The following is a 17,845-nucleotide window of genomic DNA, read 5'->3' on the forward strand; positions in this document are numbered from 1 at the left end:
TTCCATATTTTGCAAGTGTGAAACAAAATATCTAGACTTTCCTAGTTAATCAGTCTATCCGCATAACTATTTCAATGCCAACTATCGAAGTTTTCAAAAGTTTTTTTGACCTAAAATTAGATAAGCTTAGCTTATTTCAGAACAAAGTTTAAACAATTTCATAAAATTGTTTCGAAATTCAAATTTATAAAACTTGTCAATATATCATGCAAAATTTCAATTTACTTATGTAATTCTCTTTATTTGATCTATAATATAAATTAAATCCGGATCTATTAAAAGCGATGCACTGAATTTATGAACTTTGGACAGAAATAGGAAAACCCGATGTCAAGGGTATTGGGGATGCAACTACAATACAAAATCTCAGGTCTCAGTTGGCGCTGCATTTGATGTGCCCTTCTGCCCCCCAGATGGTTCATAAATATTTCAGTCCAGCGCAGAATGCAGGCCAGAATGGTTAAGTAGCTGGAAACTAGTCACCTGCTGTTACGCCCTTACTCCTGCCCCCCTTTTTGCCATTCCCCGTTCTCCGTTCGCCATTCCCCTCGATTCTCCATTCCTCCAGAGGGGTTCTAATGAGGCCACAAGGCTTCGTGCGACTCTCTGCCACGAGTTGCAAAGTAATTTCGTGTGTGTCTGAAATTGAGCAGCGGGCAGCCAATGCCCGCCCCCCCCCCCTCTTTTTTTTCACCAGCTCGTGTCCCCTCTTCAATTTCCTCCCCTTCCCTCACAAGCGTTTCACTTGAGGCAAAAGTGTTGCTCAGAGGCAGAAATTCAGCAAAGTTAGCAAGTTTCCTAAGCCAGCTGCAGGCAAAAGCTGGTAGCCAAAGAAGTTTAAAGAAAGGCGAGGGAACAAGGAAATATGTTCATACAAGCATTCATCATGTTCGCTGCACCTCGCAAGGTCACACTGTGACTGTGGTGTGCCCAGCTATTAATAAGAAGCAAATAAATTGAGGTTTCTAGTAACCCTCCAAATTAATATATCAATTTATCTGCATAATTTCAATGGCTTTTCCCCGTGTACAAGGCAAAATGGAAGCTTGCGGAAGCTCATTACGCGCACCGCCGAAAAGGAAAAACACAAAATCGTAGGACACAAGGCAAGGGAATCATCTCGCACATGGATATATGGCAAAACCCCTTCGCATTTCCCCATCCCCCACACGTGGCCATAATAAGAGTGGAAATTGCTTTCTATTTGCAATTTTGATGCCCAGGACCCAAGACGAAAACGAGAACTGAGCACTGAGAGCGGCGTGAAAAGTATGGCGGGGAAAATAGAGGGAAACACGGGCGGGAAAAGTCAAAGTAGCGCGTGCCTTTGTCATAAACTAATTATTATAATGTAAATCACACACGCAGAGCGCACTTCTAACGGCAACCAGCCTCCAATCCAAACATCGGACGGATGATAATGAGCTAATCCTGCATATTCATGAGCGGAAGCAGGTGGTAATAAGGGGGCGGGCCACACGGAAGTGCCGCAAAAGTGCTGAATTGAGTCGCGAAATTCTTCAGGTGCACTGCACAAAAATACACACGAATAAGGTCAGCAGGTCTTGAATTAATTTTCCACTTAGAAATGTATTTCATTTAAATGCTAATTTCGTAATCCCAACATACTCTAAATGAAGTTATTAGTAGTTTTTTTGCGAGAGTGGTTAAGACTTAGTTTCGGGGACGTATTAAAAATCTCTGCATTTTTTAATCACGCTCGATTCTTGGCCAAAAACCACACTGATGAGGAGAAACCCAAGCCGATCGATCTATCGTCCCCACGAGCTTCCCCCCCCCTTCTCACTTTCTTTTCCCCCCTTTTCCCTGCTCGTCGGAGGATTGCGTGCTTGAGCGAAAAAAAATACACAAACCGGGCCAAAAGAAACTGCAAACGCGGAATGGAAATGGAGATGGTCAAAATTAATGACATCAAAATTAGGCAGGCAGACAGCAGAAGCAAAAAAAAAAGAGTGGAAAAACCTGGGCGAAATATTGGGGGGGTATTTGGTATTTGGCTTTATCGGGCGAACACAGCGCACAGCTGCACAAAATCGCAGCCGAGTGATAAACTTTGGCAACTTTACGACTTCATTAATAAAATCGAAAACTGTTAACTGGGCAACTGTCTGTACGCTGGCAATTAAAATTGCCAGAAAATTGGGTTAAAATGCCAAGTAGTCGGGGGGCAATTTTGGCCAAATGCTCTGTTGACTCAATCGCCGGTGAGCGGTGGAAAATTGCTGGCTGTCTGTTGGCCAAAGATTTGCACTCACTTAGGTAAGTTCCACTCACATCACAGCCAATCGAATTTGTATTCTTTTCGGTGATTCGGTGTGAAAAACTGAATTTCCAGGTTAGTGTTTTTTAAGTTCTCGCAAATGTAAATGTGAAACAAAGCTGAAAACTTGCTAGAGATTTTCCGAAAGGTGTTAATGTGCGAAGTTGTGGAAAAAAATTAAGAAAATGGGCCAAAGTGGGCGAGAGGTACGGCACAAGTTTTTGGGAAAAGCTGATGAAAAGCTGCAAAAAATCGAAATCATGACCAGGTGAGGCAAAGGAAAAACTCTTAGGTTCGGAAAAGTTGGGAATTATTTTTCATTTCGTGCAGGGAAGGAACCCCCTTTTCAAATTGGGGAAGCCCTTCAAAAATCTTTTAGAGAGCCCTTACCTATGGAAAATTTAAGGCAACGCATTATTTTTCCACGAAATATGTAAGTCTATACTTTCTGGTCTTTGTTTGCATTGGGAATTTAATAGGATACAGCTGGTAATTAACTTTCATAAATGCATTTACAATTGGCTTTTATTGGTTTAAGTGATTTTCTAGGAACCAACTGGCGTTGCACTTTTGATGAAACAAAAAACGCAGAAAATAAATTTCAGAGCGCACCTGGTTGTTTCTGCATTTCCGAACCGCCTAAAAAATCAAAACCGAATGCCATGACATTTGGGCCCCAGCTTTTGACCGGAACCAATCGTTTACGACTTGACCACTTCTTCATTAATATTAACCACAGTTTGGTTATAGAAACTCGATTGCAAATTGACCGCTTTCGATGACCTTGCTAATGTCAGTCAAAAGTTTTCCGATTTACCCATTTTCCCATTTTTCATTTTCCGATTCCCCGACATCTTGCTCCAGCAATGCCCAGTGATTAATACAATGGGCCATGCTACCGAGTAGTTGCGAACTAGTTTCCCAGTTCTCCACATTCGAGTATTTGCACCGTTAGACGTTGCAAGTTGCTCGTTAGACAGGTGGAAATGGCAGTCAGTCAGTCAGTCAGTCAGCTAGTTGGTAGGTAAGTAAGGCGGCGGTACAGATATTCATTGTCCCACATGAATTATTTAGTTGCTGCTCTGATTGGATGTACTCGTACTTATATATGTATATAGTAGTTATGGTATAGTATACATTATACCTGTGGCCCTGCGAAAGACGCCAGATCCAAATTAAACACAACGCGTGGCATGTAATTTTGTTGCCATTCCTTTGGCCTTTTCCGCCACTGAAAGCTGCAATACTCTTATTTAGCTTGAGATTCGTAGTTATTTTTTCACAATTTCTAACATCTAAGTCGGACTCGGTTGGGTCAGAGGATCTTGGTGAGTGTATGTAAAATGCGGATAAGGGCTGTGAGTCCATTCAAGTGGTCTATGCCCCGACCCTCCTCCACTTTTCTGCCTCCCCACGGGCGAAGTCAACTCGAGTCAACTCAACTCAATTGCTTTGGCAACTTGACGCAGGGCCGTGCACTTGACGATGACGCCCTGGGATGCCTACCGATGTCCAAGAAGGCGCGGAGGTAGGGAATTCAGTACGGAAAAGCCAGAAGAAAACTCTGGCTGCCGCTCCCTCTCGCTTTGCCACATGGTCGTCGCCCCGTCCCTGTCGCCTCCACCTTTTGTTGCCTATTTTAAGGCATTTCCTTGCAGGCCGCTTTGAAAAAGGAAACTCGTCGCGTCATTGTGCGATGTCTTTTTATTTTCTAGCATACCCATTAATTTGGCTTGGGATTTTAGGGGTCTATTGGGCGAGCTATTAAGTCCAATGTATATTTAATATATATCTAATTTATTTATATTTTCTTGTTTCAATGCACTGGCATTGTGAGCGTTTGCTTGTATAACTTAATGATATGGATAATGAAATAAATAATGGCTAATATAGATTTATATTTCTATATAGATATGTATATGTTAATATAGATTTCTTTCCTTGCAATTTCCCAATTGCGGATGCCTCCTTTCTGTATTGCTGGGTGCTCTAATAAGTGCTTCCCCCGGGTTGACAACTTTTCCTGTGTGTATGTGTGTGTGTGTGTGTGGTTTTTTTTATTGTATTTAGTCACTGGAGGAGATGCCTGTGCCACAGGCAAATCTGCTGGTCTTTTTTTTTCGATGGAGCCGCAAATGCAGATGCAGATGGAGGGCACATGCCTTTGACTATTTTTAGCGGGCGCTGAGCTGAAAACAATGCTGGCGACTTCAAGTGGCCCACACCGCAGACATAAAACCCAAACCAAAAAAAAAAATATATATATGAGACTGAATACAAAAAATCAAAAAATAAAACAATAAGGGACGGAGAACGAGGAGCTAGTGGAGCATCAGCACAAGCGATTGCCCTTAGAGTTCCGACTTAATTACATTGGCCAATGTCAGTGGGGGTAACTCAAACGGGGGATACAACTTTGGATTTGCTGGGAGCTAGCTGCGAGGCTCTTCCACTCGGAAATTTAATTTCCCGAGCAGGATGGCTGTTCCATTGAATTAACAGCTGAGTGCATGCAGCCGAAAAAAAAAAGAACGGCGAAAAAAAACCGAACGGTTGACAAAAATGGGATAAAGATGCACCGCATATGCGTCGAAGGACCAACATGAAAAAAGCGGACTTGCCAAATTTCAGTAAACTGCAAAGTGCCTTTTTTTTAACAGGCTGACATTAATATAAATTGCCTCGCTTAGTTATTCAGTTCGACAATGGCTGTCAAAAAGGTGACCTCGCGAGCACAATGGCGCCCTCTGGCGGCATGCTCGAACCAGTGAATAATTTAATTAACAATAGTTGTTGACACTTTTCATTGATTTGGCACTTTGACATTTTGCTCGCCATTAATTCTTCTGACAGGCCTGGCAGATTTAGATTTCTGCTTGCGGTGCGGACCTCTCTTAATGCAATTTTTATAAATTTGATTCATTTATTTATAAATGAATCGATTTTCGTTATTCAATTATTACTATGCCTTAAATGCATAGGTTGCCCTATTTTTGGTAATCCATATCTTTTTCCTACCTAATTAAAAATCTTTAAAAAAAAAAAAACGCCCATTAGAGGCGAGCCGAGTTCCAAAAGCCATAAATTATGAGCAGCTCGTTGCTGCAGTTTTAATAACCGTCTTATCGCGATGATATTTCCGTCAACACCCCGCCGCGGATAAAGATATCATACTCGTAGATTTCTTATCGCCAAAACGTTTTGTAAACTGTTTGCATTCGAAACGAAGTGGAAGTATACATCGTACATACATAGATAAAGAAAGAGCAACAATCGTTTTGTTTAATTTGCGGGTGGAGGAAGTGCAACAATTGCGAAATGCGAGTTTTCCTCGGTTTTCATCGTTTTCAACGCCTCACAACAACTGGCGTTTCGATTTCAATTTCCATTTCCATTCCACTGGGTGTTGTTTTTATGGCCTTTATGGCTGTTATTTCTGTTGGTTTCTTTTCGTTTTATCGTAGCTGCATTTGGTCTCTTTGTGGGTTTTCGCTCTTTTTGCTTTTTTCCTGTTTTTTTTTTTTTTTTTTTTTCTTTTAGTTTATTTATTTATGATATTTACACACAGCAAACAGCAACGACACAACAACTGTTCAATCTGTGACATGGTTTCACTTTCATTGGCTCTCTTATCAGCTGAACGAGTTTTCCTTTCTGGTTATTGTTGGCGGCGCTCTTTTGTTTTTCATGTTTCGTTTTTTTTTTTTCATTTTAATATTATGTATTTATTTTTTACCGACAAAGTGGCGTAAATGCAGTGGCAGATGAGTTTTCGAGCTTTTGGTGTCGTTCCCAATTGGCAATTGCAATTTGCATAAATTGTCCGTTCGTTGTCAGCTGTCGTCACTGCAATTTGTGGACATTTTTATTAAAAACATGCCGCCAAGAAAAACTCCGAAAAACAACTGATTTTTTGTTGCGCTATAATTATGGCCAACAACATAATTTATGTGGCAGCTGAGCGATGATGATGAGCGAAGGAGAAAAACTACAAAAGCCAATATGGCTTTAATAAAATAATAAGACACAGTAATAAGTGATCATAAACGTTGCGGGGAATGCAGTGGCACTCAAAGAAACTAATAGTGAGTTTTGACCCAACATATATGAAGAGTTAACATATGAAGACCATGTCTAGACCATGTAACAACAAAAATTTTAGATATATATATACACTGTGGCTATATGTATGTATTTATGCCAACATTTTCTTTGAGTGCATCAGGTGGCAGCTGAAAGTCGAGTGCTTTATTGGCCGTGGTTGTTGTCAATTTGCGGATGGCCAGTGGCCAAGAATGCGCCGCAGTTCAAAGTGAAAGTCGTCGTATCTCACAGGTGTCTGCCCCACCCCCCCCCCCCCCTCGCCATCCTCGGCCCACGCCTCTGGGCCCTGTAAAAGGCCAAACAAAAAAAAAAAAAAAAAGGCGGCCAAAATGCAGCCAAATCTCTTGGCTCATTTCTAAGGCACACTTTCACGGCAGCCAAAACGAAAAATGACACGAACCGAGATGGATAAGCTCAATACAGAACAGTAAATTCTTTGAAAAATCTTTGAAAAAACTCATAAGAGGTAAAAGCTTATTTCCCTTTACGGTAAACATTAAACAAGTTAGACACGTTTGCATTATTTAAAGAAACTTGGCTAACGGTTGACTTGGTTTATCGCATAGAAAACTATTTTTCCTAATTAACCAAGCACTTTGTTGCAAGGTAATCAATAATGATTGTTATTAAAGGATTTTTTCGGATATACATAACATATATCTATAGATATACATTGAATGGCATGCAATTTATAATTGCCATCTTCAATATTATCAATTGCTTAAGTCTTAAGTCTTTCCCACAAATATTTGTTTACAACTTCAAGCACAATTTCCATATGTTATATTTACCACATAAACTTCCATGTGGGTAAGTTGAAACGCATCGGAAGTTGGGTCTTTGATCTGATTTGATTTGGTTTGGTTTTCCATTTCCCCGTGTTTATCTATACAGTTATATATTCATTTCTGTATTTTTGCAGTGCGTGAGGGCGGCGGTGACTTCCCTGTTATTATATAACAATGACAGAGTAGAGGGCAGAGGCGCAGACAACAAACGGATCGTAAAAGGCATCATCGAAATGCATTTCCATTCCCAGCATTTTCCTCGCTTTTCTTCGCTTTTCCAATGCGGTTACTTGGGTGGTTCCGAACCAATCTCAACCGATCCAATCCGATCCGATCCGAGACACGCAGTCTGCTGTCGTCTTCAAAGGCATATATTTAGTTGTATATTTTCCTTCTTTTTTTTACCTGGACTGCCCATGAATGCCCTTACTCCCCTTTGTTTACCCTGTTTGATTTGCTTACTTTAGTCGCTGGTTTCCTCAACAACACGACTTGTGTGCATAATTCCCTCGATGGAAATTGTAGTGGGTGCCACAACACAACTAAACTGAAGATCGTATTAAGTTTCATGTTTGCATCTCCAAGTTTAAGTTTATTACCGTATTCATTTCGCAATTTGATTTTGATTTCAATTTCCTTGATTGAAGTTTATTGCAAGTGTAAAATATTTAAGAAGATTATTTCCAACATTATCGTTTTTACAGGATTCAAGTTTTTAAGGTTTTATTGGAAAATGTTAATGAATACTGCCATCAAGTAAAATCTCTGGGTTATTAATTGTTATTAATGCTGCAAAAAATTTGTTGTCTAAGTTATAGTTTTCTGTAATGCATGCACATATGTACATATGTATGTATAAGTCATAATTCTCTCTGACTTCCTTTAATTTTCATTTTGATCACCGCCAGATCGATCGATGTGATCAGCATCTATATATTATATTTTAGCTCGGGGCTACCTCGTTTCTCTTAATTAGCAAAATCGTTCTCACATTTCCGGAACAATGCGGGCAATCGAGGGGGGCAATACGGAATGACACATCCCAATCTGAAATGGCTTAAAACGCTCAAAGGGGACCAAAATGCCCGGCAAGAACTAATGCCATAAATATTACCAAATTTTTTGTTTATTATTTATTTTGCCATTTCGGCAACAGGTTAAGCGAGCGGCGAATGGAGCAAACTCGTTTCGAGATCTATTAAAAGATGCCGAGTAAGACCAACAGAAAAGTAAACGAATACAATGTATTGCTAATATTCATTAATGGCTTTTGAGCGACTGCGACACATTTGCCGAACTTTTGTCGTTAATGTGCACAGATGATACCCTGCGATGGAGCATTAGGACTAACAGGGTATGCTGGGGTTTTTTTTATTGTAAACTTAAGTTAGTTCTCTAATAAACCTTTGTTGCAGGTCCTGATACTCTGATTAGTCCTTTGAGACTAGATGTATTCAAAGAATTAATAGGCAGCCTTTAAAAACTAACTTTCCACATTTTCTGAGTAGTGTGCAAACATTGAACAGATTTTGGGCCCAAATATTTATTTCGTAACTGATCTGAATATCAGGGTATTTCACTGGCTATTTCTAGATACATTTCCCCTGCTAATCCTATCTTACAGTTTGATGACTTTGCGTGGAAGCTGCTGACGGTAAGAACGGCAACAATAAACCAGAAATTTTATGATTGATTCTCCGTCTCTTTTGCCGCCTATGGGACCATCTCTTTCGCACTGTCTGGCGACATGTGGCGGTGGCAATCAAAAGATTGCAACACGCACAGCCGATGACGATTACGCTTACGACGATGATGATAATGATGTTGATGATGATGATGATGATGAGGATGATGGTGACGCTGATTATGAGGATGGCACGCACAGGCGACAAACTTGACCTTAATTCGCTGCCTATCGCTTGCCTATCGACTCGGCAAACACTAAAAAAGTAATAATAACACTGCGTGTGGGGGCTGCCAAAAAAAAAGAGAGAAAAAAAGAAGAAATTGCCACATTAGTTGGCCACTTAACCTTTATGGCTCGTGCAGAAGACACCTGTGTGCCACCTGAACCACCTAAAGTCCACTTGAAAACCACCTGAAAACCACCTTAAAACCATCCGAACCATCTGAACCATTTGAACCACCTCCATCTGCAACTGCTGTCAACGTCAAAGTCTCTTGAGAGATTTTAAGGGCGAAATTCGGACGGTTTAGTTTGCCAGCATGTGGTCAAATGCAATAAAAGAAATACATATATACAAGTTAGGGCCCAGAAAGCTATGTAAACAAATGAAAAGTGTAACACACAACCTTGAACGAAAAAAAAAAGATACTAAGTTGTGCAATCCTCAACAAAAAGAAATAAATAAATCGAGGAAAATGTAACAGTGGGTGGTGGCTGATTTTGTAAAAAGAATTTCGTTTGGCGATAAAAACATAAACAAATACGCGAGTGGCGCCACTAATAAACAAAAAAATACAACGAAGCGTAAAACGAGAGCAACAATGGGAGTGATAATTCAAAATGTCATTATCTAAGTATCTATGAGATACAGTGTGCTTTTCGAGGCATAAATTAGACAAGGTGCGCAGCAAATGAAATACAATAGTCCAATGGGATTTGTTGAAATGATCTGTTATGGTTTTAGAAGGGCGTACTTAAAAAGATAATTTTCTTATTGCATTCATCAAACACTTCCCAACTGAGATAGTTATTATGTTGTAAAAGATAAATACCTATTATATTTATTACAAGTATTTTTAGTGCAGAAATCAGTCTGTTTTCTAACAAAAGCATTTCCTTGCTTATTTTCAATGCAGTTGCCAGTCATCTATACATATATATATATATATATTTATCACCGATCGGAGCAGATGTTTTCTGACTAAAGTCAGACCGATTATCCGGCGCTGCCTGAGCAAACAACCATTCAGAAATTCAACAATTCAATGCAATTACTTAACATTCGTCAGACGAGTCGACTTGACAACACGTTGCAGCAACCGTTTACTTTTCTCATTTCAATCTGGTTGTTGACTTTGAAAGTTGCCGCCACTTGGGAGACGCTTTTCTTGGGCCAAGGGGGGGGGGGGATGACTACCTGGTTTTACCTGGCCATTTCACCAAACATGTCGAGTCAACAATGCAACAAATCGCTTATCGATTAACAATCATCGATGCTGCAGGTGCGTGAGCAGCTTGAACAATAAAAATGCAATTGGCATTGATCGCAATTCGAATGGGAGAGTCACCTTTCAACATCAATCAACAAAATTGGGGAATAGCAAATAAATAGTAATAGCAAATCAAACTGCACGATTTCGTAGATAATAGTGGGGGTGTGAAAAGCACTGAGGTATATACTAAGCTCGTATTAAGTAATGTAGATAAATCATTGGGACCTATATAAACTAGTTAATTCAGAAGTATTTCAAAAAGTGTCGAATGTTTAATTTCAATTCCACCCTATTTATATTTTTTTTTGGTTTTTGTATCGAAGCATACACTTTCTTAGTTCAGTGTACGCCACATTCTCCACAATCAGTGGGCCTAATTGAATTTGTAAACGCTTTGCCAAAGAGTTCAAAACTCCAACGGGCCTAACACAGCCCACAGATAATTAGCATAATTTTCCCACTTCTTGCAACCGAACATGTTAAATCGATGCGCTAAATGAGCAGACAAACTGTTTTAACTTGGCTTTTGGCCTGGACTTTAAGCCAGGTCATTGGTAATGGTCGGGCTTCATTAATGGCTTCATTAGCCGGCTCCGTGGAATATGCAAATGCGACATTTTCCACATCAGATGATCCGAAGACTTGCCTACTTACATACTTACATAAAGCCCAAAAAGTCGGCAAGATCATGACATAATTCACAATTAATGTGCACGCGTAGGCTTAGAAAATAGGTGTGCGAGCGAAAAGAAATCATGTCAATATCCAGGTTCACAAAAACTATATCACTCCAGGTGGTATAGGAGGTATAATAATATGCAAATTATCATAATATTTACACGGGGAAAAAGGTGAACTCATTTCCATTAACAAGGGCAGTTAGTGTAACTGTAGCGCTGGGTACAATAAATAGAATAACAGATTTCTAGTAGCTAGTAAACCTTTATTAATGGCCTCATGGGAATTGGGTCAATTGAAAATGTTTGAATAAATTTCAAAATTTATTACACTAATGAATCAACTAGCACAGTTCAACCTTTGCCAACTATTCAACTGTTAACTTTTAAACTCCTCCTATTAAATTAGAAGCAAAATTAAGCTTCAAAGCCCCTTGATTCATTTGGGGAACTTGCAACTGCTTTAAGACAAAGCAAACTTAATTTGTGTGGTCCAAAAATAGCAACAGAGAAACAACTAATTAGATTGAGCCGCCTCAGCACTTTGGTTTGGGGTTTTCTGCTTTTCTGGCCAGGATGAGGATGAGGATGAGGATGAGGTTAAGGATGTGGGTGTGGATGAATATAGTCAGTGGCTGTCAGTGTCAGTCGCCGGAGGTTTGAGGTTCGAGCTGCTCTGGCCCAACTGCTTAGCCATGTAAATGGGATAAATATTTGAATTTGGGATCAGGACCCGAAAAACAGGACGAGAGAACCGACGACCAGATAGGCCAAGGTCATGGTCTCTGGGTTGAAGGTACAATGGGGTCAATCTGTGTAAGGAATTGCGATGGGTTAAGCCCGTCTTAGACTTTGTGTTCTTGGAAAAAAGTCTTGAGATTTCAAAGAGTGTTAGTTTCTATTCAAATACGAACATTACTGAGAAATATATCGTTCTAGATGAGCGTGATTTATTTTCTTAACACTTCATCGTACATGTATGTACATGTTGGAAATTCCGAGTTTCCTTTCATGACCCCTTTTCACATACTCACACAACTTTCAATAAATTGCATTCCCTTCCGATATTTATGACCGACAACCATTATCTCCATGTGAAACCACCTCAATCAGCCATCGTCAGCGATTTCGAGTGGAGAACCCTTCGGGCTAATTAGTCTCAATTTAAGTCAATTTCTCTGCGATTTAACTCAAACTAATTTCCACTGGGTTGCTTGCTTGACTTGCAAGGCCTCAGAAGCGTAATACAAACAAGCAGCCAAAAATATTGGGTAGTAAAAGGTGGTCGACCGACCAACCGACCAACCGACCAACCGACCAACCGACCAACCGACCAACCGAACGACCGACTGAGTTACCCCGCGGCTGTGGGCTGTGGGCTGTTGGCTGTAAAATGTAAAATAATTTCAAATTATGCCTAATATAGAATTGTGTGCTCCGCGGAGAACTGGGCTTGTAATTTTAGAAAATGGTTACAGCATCTCTGCTGCTGCCCTAACCCGCTATTAAATTGCACAAAATTATTACAAACGGGGCGAAAAAGTAAGGAAAAATCCTTTAAGCTTTTTGCGGAGGGTTGGCGAAAAAGGTAAATTTAGCCTGCGAAATTACTGTGTTCTGTTCTGCAAATTAGCCAAGGAAAGTCGAACCGAGTCTCTCTGCTATTTTTTTTTTCTTCTGTTTTTTTTTTTGGTGGTTTTTTTTCGGGGAACCCGTAAGACCCGGCTTAGTTGGGTCGCCTTTTCCCGCTTTTCAGGCGTGGCTCGTAATTGAATTTCCCGCCAGTTTCGGTTCCCCCGTGGATTTTTCCCGAGTGGGTGGCTCGAGTGGGTGGCCCCGACAAACAATTAAAACATTGCGCCTAACGCACCCACAACCCAACAAAAAAAAAAATGTACAAAAACGCTGAAGGAATGTTCTTGGAACTTCAGCGAACTGAAATGACAAACGTTGGGGAAGTGAAACATCTCAAATTAATGAGAATGGCACACATGGAACAATGTTTGAATGGAGAACGGAGTTGGAGGAATATTCAAAGTTTTTCGGTAGAAGGTGAGCAGATTCCATGGCAAACTGAAGCTCGGGTCACGAGCTCAATTAAGTACTGAGAGAAAATTATGAGAGCCTCATGTAGAATGCGATTATTCTAGGCACGTGACTGGAATTCACTTGAATTCAGTTCATTTCAAAATAAGTAAAACCGAAGGAATCTCGTTTAACATGCAGGCTAACCGCTTTTTAAAAACTTTATATATGTACATGTATTTTGCCTGTATGTATTTTTGTTTTTACGCACTGTCTTAGATTAGATTTCCTGAGTAGTATATTTTATTTTCAGTGTTTGGAATGCCAGATTGTACGAAAAAAAAATAAAAGAAAAACAAAACCCAAAAGCCAAATAGACCATGACAATGTTGTCTCAATGTTATAAAGGAAAAACCAGAAAAAACCCGCGTATGTTGTATTTTTTTTTTTTTTGGGTGTGTTCTATTCTATAAAACCGAACCCAAGCCCAAACCCAAAGCGAACCCGAAACCCCGTGTCCCCTGCCACGAAAACCAACACACATGACTTTGGGTAGTTAACTAAAACTTATCCAAGTCCATGCAAATGCGTATCAAAAATACCAAAGGCTGGGGGTCTTCAGACCCACGAAGAAGGTCTTTAATGTGTGTCATAGAGTCGTTGGTTACGAAGGGGGTTGGGCTTGGGGGGGGGGGGCTTCAAAGGGGGTTCAGGTCAGGCAAGTTCGGGGGAAATATCAGTTTTCAAATGCGCAAACATTTGGACGTGCCAAACGACAACGAAACGTGGCCAATGCGTTGGGTCAAAAATGCAGGGGAGTTACGGATATTGGGTTGAATAACGGGAAAGAAGAATGTAAGCAGGTGCGTAATGCGGTCGCTGTGATAACTACATTCACTGCTGAAATACAGACAACGCTTACTAGGACGAACACTATGGTAAATAAATGATAAATGCTAAAAGTTGTAAAAATTTTCTCTAAAACAGTTTTGAAAACTTGAAAAGTTAGATAAAATAGCTATAAAAACATTTATCGTTGCATTGATAAATTACATGATGATAATTTCATTACATTTTTTTCATTATTGTAATTTAAGAAGTAAATAATCAGGAATAATACCAAGATCATTTGCAAGCACACTCAGATACATATATCACTTTCCCAAAAGTTCCTATTAGCTAGGTTCCACTGCAGCTACCCAGTTGTCGTGGGCTTGGCTGCAACAAGTGAAAAGTGGAAGATAGCGAAAGAGAAAGGGGAAAGGGAGAGATAGAGATAGAGATGGACTCAAAAGCTACGGACAACTGTTGACACACGTTGCAGTTCGGCTTAATTAAGATAACCCTGGTGTTTACTCAACGCGGTCGGATTAGCTGTGTGGCGCCATCTGCCGGCGTCGTTGGGCGTTAAGGGGAAAGTCATCAAATGCAAAAAAAAAAAAAGGTGACGACAATAAAATTAATTACTTGCTCGTCGAATTGATATGTTATGGTTTCAGCTAATAGCTGAATAGATTTAATAGATTTAAAAGGGATTTAATTTAGTAAACAAATACAAAGTATAAAATGGTAAGTGATATTAAAAAGAAAAAAACCACTATACACTTTGCCGGCCAGCTAATTCCATTTAATAGCCACGCAGATTAAGGTAGTTTCCCATCGCGCCCTTGACTCACCTGCAATGACACAAAAAAAAAGAAGAATGATTTTTAATTAGTTTCCCGCAAAACAGGTAAATTTGTATTTAAAATGCAAGGTCTAGTCAAAGGTGAGACACTCAATTATCCTTCCACCGAACAACCTGCCAATTAAGGCTTTTCCGCCCGCGCATTTTCCACTTCAGTTTTAACTCAACGCGCCCACGAAAGATGCGTAGAAATCAATGGGGGGGAAAAACGCAAAAACGAAGTCACAAAAACACAAAATACAAATAAAACATAAACTCCAGCAAACGAAAGCGAAATTTTTCTTCTTTTGTTCGACGACTCGCTTTTTTCGGTTAATAAGATTAATTCGCAGTCGTCATCGAAGTCGGTCTGCCTAAGGCGCTTACAAAAATACCTTATGCTTTTCCCACATTTCAAACCCCAAAACCAACAAAAATAAATTAAAAAAAAAAAAGAAAAACGTGGGCGACATGCAAATTGAATTGAATGGCATTGTTGTAAGGCGCAACATATGTCATGTCCAGATGTTTAAACAATTTGGTAGATACTTTGCATAAACAGTGCGTTTCGCAACTGCAGTTCCAGTTTCGAATGTCCCCAAAGATAAGCAAACATATGTGCGCTGGAAAAGTGTGCTGGAGACAAACAATTTCGAAGGCTGTTCGAAGCACGATTGTGAATGTGTGAAATTCCAGGCACTTGGGCTTGTGATAATACATATACTATTTACAATTGATAATAGACATCGATGTTGTTTGTAGTTTTGTAATATCCCATTTTTCCAACCACAAACTCCTGACGATCTTGCACTTTCGGCACGCACTGTACGTGCACGGCCACCAGCTTCACATACATAAATAAATAAGTATAAAAGCCACTAGCCAAAAAATTAATGACTTTGCCGCGGTGTTTTTTTTTCGGTTTTTTATATTTATTATTTAACTATGCAGCGTTGACAAATTGCATTTCGTTTGGGATTTTCGTGCGTTTGGCCAGATTCGTTTCGGTTTCAATCTGTTTCGTTTACAACTGCAGCGTTGTAAAGAATTAATTAAAAACAAAGCAATACTATGGTAACGGACAAAAAGCGGTGGAAATAAAAATGCAACTCGTTCGTTCGAGTGACTCCCACGTCGAAACAGTCGCGGCGACTCAAGAACGGAAAAATAGTATTTAAAACGACGCCCCCGACGACATTGACATTGGAAGTTTGTCATAAACACGACACACGATCGAACTCAGATATAAAAAAAAAAAACAAAAAAACAAATTGCGAGAACATGAAAAAAGCGCAACTAACTTGACTTTGAATGGGCAGCAGAAAGACAGACAAACGAGCTGCAATTGAATTCAGTATTTGATATTGATTGATCTCGGCTTAATTGTGGAAAACCGTTATAGGAAATGTTTTATAGCTTCAGCGGAATCGAGCAAAGGCTGCCAAATGGTCACGTGTTTTTTGTTCGATCTTCGATTTTTTATTAGTGCCCTGGCAGCGAAAGACATTTTCGAATTAGCTTAAATGGATACTGGCATGGATGATACAGCATTGATAGCAATTATGCGGAAATTTCAGTGGCACGGGGGCGGACGCAGCGCAGCCAAAGACAATATTCAAATTAAATTCTAATTTAGTAGCTACTAAAGTTCGCAGTCAGCGCCAGCGGACGCCTCAAGTTGAAAGTGAATTTTAAGCGTTTTCGGTTTATATCATCCAAACGTCGACGGCGGCAGCGACAGCAAATTAAACGCTCATTAGCATATTCCAAAGTCGGTATGGGGATGGGGATGGGGCATGGGACAGGGAAATGGGACAGGAACCGGGATCCAAGATCCAAAAGGGAGCCCAAGCATGCGAGCACGCACGAAATCACCTCTTAAAGCCAAGTACAGGAAGCACTCCCTGCAACGGACTGGCCCAGTACTATTAGCCGTTTTAAATTTTAAAGCAAATTGTAGATGGATCAGCTGTATCTTCTACTACCAGCTTGAAATTCTAGCTTAGAAAAAAAAATATATATATGTATATATATAGACTGCAAAGTACTCAAAAATCGAATATTTATTGGCAATTAACAGAAGAGAAACAGAAAATATTGGTAATTATACTTGCTATATTGATAATTCGCAGTGCACAAAAGAAAAAGACGCCTTGGGAGAGCAGAAAGAGATGGATAGCTGTGACAGGAAGTGGGTTTCCCTCGGCGTGCGAAAGAGAGAGAGAGAGAGAGAGAGCTGTTGACAACAAGTAGTGTGGGAGCGGGACGGGGCGAGCAAGCTGAGTGGGCAAAATAAATTAATTTGCTTCAACCGCTTACCTATAGGAGTATATATATATACATAATACATATACATAAATGTATGCATACATATGTATTTCCCTCCCTACCATATGGCATAATTTCTTTTTTTTTTGAGCAGGATAAAAAGGGAAAGGAAGAGGGCTGTCGCTGCCTCTTTCTCCCGAGTGCTTTGCGGCCCCATTGCGTGTCATTCAATTTACATTAATTTAGTTGATGTTACCACTCGCGGCAGACCAAAAGGGGGCGGCGGGCGGCGAGTGGGGGCGTGGCCGCGTCAAAAGCAATTTGATTAGGCCAAGCTCAAGGAGGCGGTGGAAGTCAAAAGCGAGTCAAGCGGATTGAAGACAGTTTGTCAATCACTCAAATGCAACGGTTAGGAAAAGAAAAGGGGAAAACCGGAGGAAAATGTGGGAAAAAAAGCCGGGATTAGTTGGGAAAATGTTTCATTAGAAACGGTAGGAGCCTGATGTGCATAAATAAAAAAGTAACATCCAAATGTAACCGCAGGAAAACGCATTAAGCTTTAATACCATTTTAACCAAGCAGCTGAAATGCTTAACACAGTTTACAATCTTGTTGACAATCCGTTAACGGCTTAAACACGGTATATGTTTGTATACCTAAAATATTTGATTTATTTGCTCCACTTTAAACATGACTGTGTTTTAGGTGTTGTTGGCTTTGAGTTATTGGCAGAATTAGTCAAACATATCAGTATCGAAAAATCGTAAGGGTCAATGGCTGACCCCCAGCACACCACCACTCCGCGACACTCTTTCCGCAATTATCTGATTCAGCTAAATAAATAAAAACAAAATTC

At 40.0% G+C, this 17,845-nt stretch overlaps 1 protein-coding gene across 8 annotated transcripts in view; it reads right to left on the reverse strand.

The window, feature by feature from the left end:
* The window catches only part of CG43658 (uncharacterized protein), a 105,012-nt gene that overhangs the window by 11,471 nt on the left and 75,696 nt on the right, over nucleotides 1–17,845 (reverse strand). Inside the window, exons 1-2 of one of the 8 annotated variants that reach the window (NM_001298445.1) lie at nucleotides 7,773–7,834; nucleotides 7,177–7,715 (exon numbers count right to left, since the gene is read on the reverse strand). The exons of the other annotated variants lie outside the window; for them this stretch is intronic. The gene's annotated coding sequence lies outside the window, so the exon portion shown is untranslated. Of the gene's footprint in view, nucleotides 1–7,176; nucleotides 7,716–7,772; nucleotides 7,835–17,845 lie in introns of those variants that run through there. 8 annotated transcript variants of the gene reach the window in all.

Source organism: Drosophila melanogaster, chromosome X, assembly GCF_000001215.4.
Source record: "Drosophila melanogaster chromosome X".
Taxonomy (NCBI): domain Eukaryota; kingdom Metazoa; phylum Arthropoda; class Insecta; order Diptera; family Drosophilidae; genus Drosophila; species Drosophila melanogaster.